General features: G+C 36.7%; 1 long non-coding RNA gene across 2 annotated transcripts in view; it reads right to left on the bottom strand.

Annotated features, from left to right (window-relative positions):
• Window positions 1-1,646: 1,646 nt before the first annotated feature.
• LOC309835852 overlaps window positions 1,647-10,616 on the bottom strand; it is a 139,331-nt gene continuing 130,361 nt past the window's right edge. For both annotated transcript variants that reach the window (XR_014298053.1, XR_014298054.1), the window contains exon 5: window positions 1,647-2,128. This is a non-coding gene — a long non-coding RNA (uncharacterized lncRNA). The remainder of the gene's footprint in view (window positions 2,129-10,616) is intronic.

Raw genomic sequence — 10,616 nt, 5'->3', positions numbered from 1 at the left:
TTAACAGCATCTTTACGGCCTTCTTGCTTCACCGCTCTCCTCTGCAATCTTTCTAGAACTATTACAGCACTGCTTCAATCATACAACTCCCTCGCTTATTGCGAAGGACTTGTGATATCGATGGTTATTAGAGTCTACATTCCTGGCACAGGTTTCAATGCCCATTACAAACAGGGTCCCAACCTCCCTTAACAGTTTTTCTCATAACTGTCTTCCATGAATTTGTCATCTGTAGCCTACCAAGTCAGCTCAGTTGTGTTTTCCTATTTACATGTTTACTAATACTCCTCTGTGGAAAAGTTTCCCACTCATTTACGTCTATTCAAATCTTACTCATTCTTCAAGAGGCAGTTCAAATATAATTGCCTTCATGACCTCCATTAAAAGTCTCTGGACTAACAGAGCTGGAAATACTCTGCTTTCTGAGTGCCTTAGCATGATTTTATTACTCACTGAAAGTCTGTAATTTACTATTTGGAATGTGCTCCATCCTTTCCTGAGTGTCTGCTTTCTTTCTTCTACTAGATTAAAATTCCTTGAGAGCAGATCCTGTGCATTTCTGATGTGTTTATTTCACTCAGTGCCTTGCACATAGTAGGTACATGTTCAATTAATATAAAATATTTTTATTAAGTTGAAATAAAAAGTCTATTTTCATGTTTAATTTGATGATAGATTATAATTGAGTTATTCACTTAGTATTTAGGCATCAAAAATGAGTTGCATACCTTTACATAGGAAACCAAGACTCCAACCTCTAAGACAATCAATCCAGAGGAAAAAAATTACATAACTTCTTATTCTTTTGTCATATGCATCATCATATGATTCCCATTCCACTTCTTTGCTCTTTGGCAATTTTTAACAGTCAGATTTCTGAGCAGTTGCTCAAGAAGTTATATCTAGGGCTTTCAATTTTGTAACATTCCAGATGGAACTGAACTATTATTAACTTATAAGGATTTTTTAAATTATTCATATACTTAATTTTTTTCTAAATTAATTGCTTTTCAAATTTCCTGGTATAATTTAGTGACATTTACCATATACAAGGAATATCATCCCCTATAAATCATCTCTGCTGGGGCAAGTTTACCCAGTATAAATGGAAGCATCTAGGAGCAAGGTAGATGATCTATAGAAGGTGATGCCTTCAAGTCCTATCCTAATCCCAAGCAGGAACTTAAATAATGACCCAGGCAGAAAAACTGGATTTCATTTATCTTTTCCAGCTGTCAAGGCTGAATTTTCAACATGTTTAGCTCAGTCAAATTCTCCTCCACTAGTATTAGAAATCTAAAAGCTGTAGTTTCCTTCATATAAATAGGAGGTCTCTTGCTATTCACCTTCTCTCATCAAAATATCACCTACAAGGAAAGAAAGGTCATAGAGGGCTTCTGTGGTGGCGCAGTGGTTGACAGTCCACCTGCCGATGCAGGGGACGCGGGTTCATGCCCCGGTCCGGCAAGATGCCACATGCCGCGGAGCGGCTGGGCCCGTGAGCCGTGGCTGCTGAGCCTGCGCATCCGGAGCCTGTGCTCCGCAACGGGAGAGGCCACAACAGTGAGAGGCCCGCGTACCGCAAAAAAAATAAAAATTAAAATTAAAAAAAATGGTCATAGAATTTTATTTACATGTAACTTTGAGCAAACAAGTGCCTTCTACAAGATGATAGATTATTGATTTTTGGAAGAGGAGTTAATATATTTTACAAAGTTTTAGTGCATATAATATACAGAAAAATTAGAAAATTTTTTAATGTTATTATACAAACATGTTACTCTCTAAATGTAATACGCAAAATTGTACTAATATTCTAGATTGCATATGAAAATTAACATTTGACAAAAATCTCCAATAATTTCAAGATCCAGTAAACAAGCATTTAATTAGCTCTTACTATTCACCCCTCCATTTACTCCCTGTCTTATGCCCACCTCTCCCTTCGTGTTAGTGGCTGCATTACAAGTTGGCACTGTCACAGGTATTCCTTTGTGTCTGGCAATGGTCTGACTTCACATTCTCTTTTATTTCACTTCAAAACATTTGTTTTTGTTTCTTTCATCCATCAGATGACAGATATCTCAAGAACTGCAACTGCGTCTTATTTGTCTTTGAACTTCAACACCTAGAAATATTAGAATATGGTTAGTGTCAAGTAGAAGACTGCTAAATTGAACCGAGTAAGTTTTAGAGGGAAAGGGAGCAATCCTGTCCCAGAACTTCCCAAGAATCTGTATTCTACAGTTTGCTCCTGACTTCTTAAGCAAATCCTTGATTCAGCAATTCCACTTCTTCTGCCAGCCCCAGATCCTTACTCTGCTTCCGCCATTATCCATTAAGTTAACAGCATCACCGAATGCCGTTGTTAATGGCACAGAGAAAGGTTGGGGCTTATCACCTGTTTTCCCTTAAAGGCTCTAATTATCTATATCCACTTTTACCTTAGAATAAAAATAAACCTTCCATTATTACCAAACCTAGGGTATCAAGGTCTTTCCCAGATTTTTCAACAATATTGGCCCATATCAACCATGATATATAGGCACAAAGAAATCCCATGATTTGAAGAAAAAAATGAGATTATTTTATTTAAAATCCATTGTGTACTCTGCTCTGTGCTACACATATCATCTATAATGTGGTGAAACCAGAGCCAATACACCACATAAGAATCTATAATTATGTAAGGAGCTGTAATTATGTTTCAGCAATGGGACTTCAGAATGTAAACAGGCTTTCTACATAAAACTTATACTTTAAAAAGAATATTTCATAATGTTAAAACAGTTAATTCAGCAGGCAGATGTCACAACTCTAAATTTGTATAAATTTAATCACATGGGCTAAAAATAAATGAAGCAAAAGATGGACAGAGACTGTATTAATAGATACATCTACATATGTACTTAGAAATTTTAACATATGTCTCTTAGGCTGATAGAACACACCACATGTACACACACACAAAAACAGAAAAATATGGATTTGAACAGCACAAGTAAAAAAAATCAATAATAAAATCAATAATAAAATAACTTTAAAAAGTTCAAATATTTGGTAATTAAGTAACATTTCTAAATAACCCAAAATGAAAATTAGAAAATATTTTTAACTTTAATGGTAATGAAAATAAAATACATTAAAAGATTTGGAATATAGATAAAATACTGCTTAGAACAAAATTTAAAATAATAGAAAAATATAACAGAAAAAATCAGCAAAGCCAAAAGTTGGTGTTTTAAAATGACTAATACAATTGATAAACTCCTACTAATACCAATTATGAAAAAGGAGAGAGTACTCGCTGTCAACAATGGAAATAAAAGGGACACAATACAAATCCTATAGAAATTTAAAAGATAACAGAAGTTTATTGCAAACAAATTCAGGCCAATAGGTGTGAAAAATATAAAATGTACAAATTTCTCAAAAACACAAATTTTAAAACTAACGTAAGAAAAAATATATTTTTTCAATATATTTGTAATTAGAAATCTTCTCATGAAAATCTCCTTCCAAAAAGATATCAACATGTTTTATCAAATCAAACCCTCCCGCCATACCAAAACATGACATGGATTTTGTAATAGAAAATTACATGCCAAACTCTTCCATGATTGTAGAAGCAAAAATCCTGTCCAAGATTATAGTAAACTGAATCTGTCAGAATGGAAAGCACTGATGCTGTGAGACATAGTAGCGTTTATTTTATGAATGGAAATTTGGTTTAATATTTGAAAATCAATCAATGCAATTAACTATATTAACAGGAAAAAAAAGAAAAATAATATTATCACAACAGATGAAGAAAAAAGTATCTGGCAAAATTCAAAATTGATTCATAAAATTGTTGTTGTTGTTTTGCAGTACAGTAATATAATAGAACTTCCTAATTCTGATAATGGGTATCCTCTTCCCCTCAAAAAAGCAAAAATTATTGCCATAGCCATAGCAGGCCCTGGGTAGATTGTTATTATTAATATTATTTTGTAACATCTTTGTTGGAGTATAATTGTTTACATTGTTGTGTTAGTTACTGCTGTATAACGGAGTGAATCAGCTATACGTATACATATATCCCCATATCTCCTCGCTCTTCATCTCCCTCCCACCCTCCCTATCCCACCCGTCTAGGTGGTCACAAAGCACCGAGCTGATCTCCCTGTGCTATGCGGCTGCTTCCCACTAGCTACCTATTTTACGTTTGGTAATGTATGTATGTCCATGCCACTCTCTCACTTCATCCCAGCTTACCCTTCCCGCCCCGCCTGTCCTCAAGTCCATTCTCTAGTAGGTCTGCGTCTTTATTCCTGTCCTGTCTCCAGGTTCATCGGAACCATTTTGTTTTCTTAGATTCCATATATATGTGTTAGCATACGGTACTTGTTTTTCTCTTTCTGACTTACTTCACTCTGTAGGACAGACTCTAGATCCATCCACCTCGCTACAAATAACTCAATTTTGTTTCTTTTTATGGCTGAATAATATTCCACAGTAATATATATGTGCCACATCTTCTTTATCCATTCATCTGTCGATGGACATTTAGGTTGCTTCCATGTCTTGGCTATTATAAATAGTGTTGCAATGAACGTTGTGGTACCTGACTCTTTTTGAATTATGGTTTTCTCAGGGTATATGCCCAGTAGTGGGCTTGCTGGGTCGTATGGTAGTTCTATTTTTAGTTTTTTAAGGAACCTCCATACTGTTCTCCATAGTGGCTATATCAGTTTACATACCCACCAACAGTGCAAGACTGTTCCCTTTTCTCCACACCCTCTGCAGCATTTATTGTTTGTAGATTTTTTGATGATAGCTATACTGACTGGAGTGAGGTAATACCTCATTGTAGTTTTGATTTGCATTTCTCTAATGATTAGTGATGTTGAGCATCCTTTCATGTGTTTGTGGGCAATCTGTATATCTTCTTTGGAGAAATGTCTATTTAGGTCTTCTGCCCATTTTTGGATTGGGTTGTTTGTTTTCTTGTTATTGAGCTGCATGAGTTGCTTGTATATTTTGGAGAGTCAGTTGCTTCATTTGCAAATATTTTCTCCCATTCGGAGAGTTGTCTTTTCAGCTTGTTTATGGCTTCCTTTGTTGTGCAAAAGCTTTTAAGTTTAATTAGGTCCCATTTGTTTATTTTTGTTCTTATTTCCATTTCTCTAGGAGGTGGGTCAAAACAGATCTTGCTGTGATTTATGTCATAGAGGGTTCTACCTATGTTTTCCTCTAAGAGTTTGATAGTGTCTGGCCTTACATTTAGGTCTTTAATCCATTTTGAGTTTATTTTTGTGTATGGTGTTAGGGAGTGTTCTAATTTCATTCTTTTAAATGTAGCTGTCCAGTTATCACAACACCACTTATTGAAGAGGCTGTCTTTTCTCCATTGTATATTCTTGCCTCCTTTATCAAAGATAAGGTGACCATATGTGTGTGGGTTTATCTCTGGGCTTTCTATCCTGTTCCATTGATCTATATTTCTGTTTTTGTGCCAGTACTGTACTGTCTTGATTACTGTAGCTTTGTAGTATAGTCTGAAGTCAGGGAGCCTGATTCCTCCAGCTCCGTTTTTCTTTCTCAAGATTGCTTTGGCTATTCTGGGTCTTTTGTGTTTCCATGGAAATTGTGAAGTTTTTTGTTCTAGTTCTGTGAAAAATGCCACTGGTAGTGTGATAGGGATTGCATTGAATCTGTAGATTGCTTTGGGTAGTAGAGTCATTTTCACAATGTTGATTCTTCCAATCCAAGAACATGGTATATCTCTCCATCTATTTGTATCATCTTTAATTTCTTTCATCAGTGTGTTATAGTTTTCTGCATACAGGTCTTTTGTCTCCTTAGGTAGGTTTATTCCTAGGTATTTTATACTTTTTGTTGCAATGGTATATGGGAGTGTTTCCTTAATTTCTGTTTCAGATTTTTCATCATTAGTGTATAGGAATGCAAGAGATTTCTGTGCATTAATTTTTGTATCCTGCTACTTTACCAAATTCATTGATTAGCTCTAGTAGTTTTCTGGTAGCATCTTTAGGATTCTCTATGTATACTATCATGTCATCTGCAAACAGTGACAGCTTTACTTCTTCTTTTCCAATTTGGATTCCTTTTATTTCTTTTTCTTCTCTTATTGCTGTTGCTAAAAATTCCAAAACTATGTTGAATAACAGTGGTGAGTGGATAACCTTATCTTGTTCCTGATATTAGTGGAAATGGTTTCAGTTTGTTACAATTGAGAACGATGTTAGCTGTGGGTTTGTCATATACAACCTTTATTATGTTGAGGTCAGTTCTCTCTATGCCTATTTTCTGGAGGGTTTTTATCATAAATGGTTGTTGAATTTTATTGAAAGCTTTTTGTGCATTTATTGAGATGATCATATGGATTTTATCAGTTAGTTTTTTAATATGGTATATCACACTGACTGATTTAGGTATATTGAAGCATCCTTGCATTCCTGGGATAGACCCCAATTGATCATGGTGTATGATCCTTTTAATATGCTGCTGGATTCTGTTTGCTAGTATTTTGTTGAGGATTTTCGCATCTCGGTTCATCAGTGATATTGGCCAGCAGTTTTCTTTTTTTGTGACATCTTTGCCTTGTTTTGGTGTCAGGGTGATGGTGGCCTCGTAGAATGAGTTTGGGAGTGTTCCTCCTCTGCTATATTTTGGAAGAGTTTGGGAAGGATAGGTGTTAGCTCTTCTCTAAATGTTTCATAGAATTTGCCTGTAAAGCCATCTTATCCTGGGCTTTTGTTTGTTGGAAGATTTTAAAGCACAGTTTCAATTTAAGTGCTTGTGGTGGTTCTGTTTATATTTTCTGTTTCTTCCTGGTTCAGTCTTGGAAGGTTGTGCTTTTCTAAGAATTTGTCCATTTCTTGCAGCTGTCCATTTTATTGGCCTGTAGTTGCTCATGATCCTTTGTATTTCTGCAGTGTTAGTTGTTACTTTTCCTTTTTCATTTCTAATTCTGTTGACTTGAGTCTTCCTTTTTCTCTTGATGAGTCTGGCTAATGGTTTATCAATATTTTTTATCTTCTCAAAGAACCAGCTTTTAGTTTTATTGATCTTTACTATCGTTTTCTTCATTTCTTTTTATTTCTGATCTGATCTTTATGAGGTCTTCTGCTAAATTTGGGGGGCTTTTGTGCTTCTTTCTCTAATTGCTCTATGTGTAATGTTAGGTTGTTTATATGAGATTTTTCTTATTTCTTGAGGTAGGACTGTATTGCTATAAATTTCCCTCTTAGAACTGCTTTTGCTGCATCCCATATGTTTTGGGTTGTCATGTTTTCATTGTCATTTTGTTTCTAGGTATCTTTTGATTTCCTCTTTGATTTCTTCAGTGATCTCTTGGTTATTTAGTAGTGTATTGTTTAGCCTCCGTGTGTTTGTATTTTTTAGTTTTTTCCCTGTAATTGATATCTAGTCTCATAGCGTTGTGGCTGGAAAAGATACTTGATACGATTTCAGTTTTCTTAAATTTACCAAGGCTTGATTTGTGACCCAACATATGATCTATCCTGGAGAATATCCCATGAGCACTTGAGAAGAAAGTGTATTATCTTGTTTTTGGATGGAATGTCCTATAAATATCAGTTAGGTTCATCGTGTTTAATGTGTCATTTAAAGCTTGTATTTACTTACTTATTTCATTTTGATTGATCTGTCCATTGGTTAAAGTGGGGTGTTAAAGTCCCCTACTATTATTGTGTTTCTGTCGATTTCCCCTTTTATGGCTATTAGCGTTTGCCTTATGTACTGAGGTGCTCCTATGTTGGGTGCATAAATATTTATAATTGTTATATCTTCCTCTTGGATTGATCCCTTGATCATTATGTAGTGTCCTTCTTTGTCTCTTGTAATAGTCTTTATTTTAAAGTCCATTTTGTCTGAGAATTGCTACTCCAGCTTTCTTTTGATTTCCATTTGCATGGAATATCTTTTTCCATCCCCTCATTTTCAGTCTGTATGTGTCCCTTGGTCTGAAGAGGGTCTCTTGTAGACAGCATATACATGGTCTTGTTTTTGTATCCATTCAGCCAGTCTATGTCTTTTGGTTGGAGCATTTAATCCATCTACATTTAAGGTAGTCATTGATATGTACTTTCTTAATTGTTTTGGTTTTCTTAATTGTTTTGGGTTTGTTATTGTAGGTCTTTTCCTTCTCTTGTGTTTCCTACCTAGAGAAGTTCCTTTAGCATTTGTTGTAAAGCTGGTTTTATGGTTCTGAATTCCCTTAGCTCTTGCTTGTCTTTAAAGGTTTTAACTTTTCCATCAAATCTAAATGAGATCTTTGCTGGGTAATCTTGGTTGTAGGTTTTTTCCTTTCATCACTTGAAATGTGTCCTGCCACTCTCTTCTGGCTTGCAGAGTTTCTGCTGAAGGATCAGCTGTTAACCTTATGGGGATTCCCTTGTGTGTTATTTGTTGCTTTTCCCTTGCTGCTTTAATATTTTTTCTTTGTATTTAATTTTTGATAGTTTGATTAATATTTGTCTTGGCATGTTTCTCCTTGGATTTATCCTGTATGGGACTCGCTGCGTTTCCTGGACTTGATTGACTATTTCCTTTCCCATATTAGGGAAGTTTCAACTATAATCTCTTCAAATATTTTCTCAGTCCCTTTCTTTTTCCCTTCTTCTTCTGGGACACCTATAATTCAAATATTGGTGCACTTAATGTTGTCCCAGAGGTCTCTGAGACTGTCCTCAATTCTTTTCATTCTTTTAACTTTATTCTGCTGCGGTAGTTATTTCCACTATTTTATCTTCCAGGTCACCTGTCTGTTCTTCTGCCTCAGTTATTCTGCTGTTGATTCCTTCTAGAGAATTTTAAATTTCATTTATTGCTGTTCTCCATTGTTTGTTTGCTCTTTAGTTTTTCTAGGTGCTTGTTAAACGTTTCTTGTATTTTCTCCATTCTGTTTCCAAGATTTTGCATCATCTTCACTATCATTACTCTGAATTCTTTTTCAGATAGACTGCCTGTTTCCTCTTCATTTGTTTGGTCTGGTGGGTTATTATCTTGCTCCTTTTCTGCTACATATTTCTCTGTTTTCTCATTTTGCTTAACTTACTGTGTTTGGGGTCTGCTTTTCACTGGCTGCAAGTTTGTAGTTCCTGTTGTTTTTGGTGTCTGCCCCCAATGGATAAGGTTGGTTCAGTGGGTTGTATAGGCTCCCTGGTGGAGGGGACTGGTGCCTGTGTTCTGGTGAATGAGGCTGGATCTTGTCTTTCTGGTAGGCAGTACCATGTCCGGTGGTGTGTTTTGGTGTGTCTGTGAACTTAGTATGATTTTAGGCAGCCTCTCTGCTAATGGGTGGGGCTCCTGTCTTGCTATTTGTTTGGCATGGGGTGTCTAGCACTGGAGCTTGCTGGTCATTTAGTGGAGGTGGGTCTTAGTGTTGAGATGGAGATCTCTGGGAGAACTCTTGTCAATTGATATTATGTGAGGCCAGGAGGCCTCTGGTGGTCCAATGCCCTGAATTCAGTTCTCCCACTTCAGAGGCTCAGGTCTGACACCTGGTCAGAGCACAAAGACCCTGTCAGCCAAACGGCTCTGTTTTGAAGAACCAGACGTTCACGGACATAATTTATTGGCACTGATAGGTATGAACTGATTTGGCCACAATTCGTAAAGGCACAATTCCCTTCAGACTTTCCTCATGTGCACAAGAGCAAATGCTTTACTCCGAGACATCAGAACAAATGAGCAGATATTGATGAGTTTGCTGCCTCCAAACTCTGGAACTCCACACTCCAGAGGCCCTCCTTTGGAGGTGCTGCCTCTCCCCTTCCAAACAGGTCCTAAGTTTTAGGAATAACCCTTTGAAGAGCTAATTTATTGGGATACCAGCCTCAGGGCAGCCAGGCCAGGGCTCTCAAACTTGTCTGCGGTCTCTCCCATCACCCTGTGGTTTCTTTTTTTAACATCTTTATTGAGGTATAATTGCTTTACAATGGTGTGTTAGTTTCTGCTTTATAACAAAGTGAATCACTTATACATATACATACGTTCCCATATCTCTTCCCTCTTCCATCTTCCTCCCTGCCACCCTCCCTATCCCACCACTCCAGGCGGTCACAAAGCACCAAGCTGATCTCCCTGTGCTATGCGGCTGCTTCCCACTAGCTATCTACCTTATGTTTGGTAGTGTATATATGTCCATGCCTCTCTCTCGCTTTGTCAGACCTCACCCATCCCCCTCCCCATATGCTCAAGTCCGTTCTCTAGTAGGTCTGTGTCTTTATTCCTTTCTTACCCCTAGGTGCTTCATGACTTTTTTTCCCCTTAAATTCCATATATATGTGTTAGCATATGGTATTTGTCTTTCTCTTTCTGACTTACTTTACTCTGTATGACAGACTCTAGGTCTATCCACCTCATTACAAATAGCTCAATTTCATTTCTTTTTATGGCTGAGTAATATTCCATTGTATATATGTGCCATTTCTTCTCTATCCATTCATCCGACGGTGGCCACTTAGGTTGTTTCCATCTCCGGGCTATTGTAAATAGAACTGCAGTGAACATTTTGGTACATGACTCTTTTTGAATTATGGTTTTCTCAGGGTATATGCCCAGTAGTGGGATTGCTGTTTCATATG

Source organism: Grampus griseus (assembly GCF_964374135.1).
Source record: "Grampus griseus genome assembly, chromosome: 18".
Lineage (NCBI taxonomy): Eukaryota > Metazoa > Chordata > Mammalia > Artiodactyla > Delphinidae > Grampus > Grampus griseus.
Note: the sequence above shows the minus strand (reverse complement) of the source record. Positions and strands in the feature narration are given on the sequence as shown.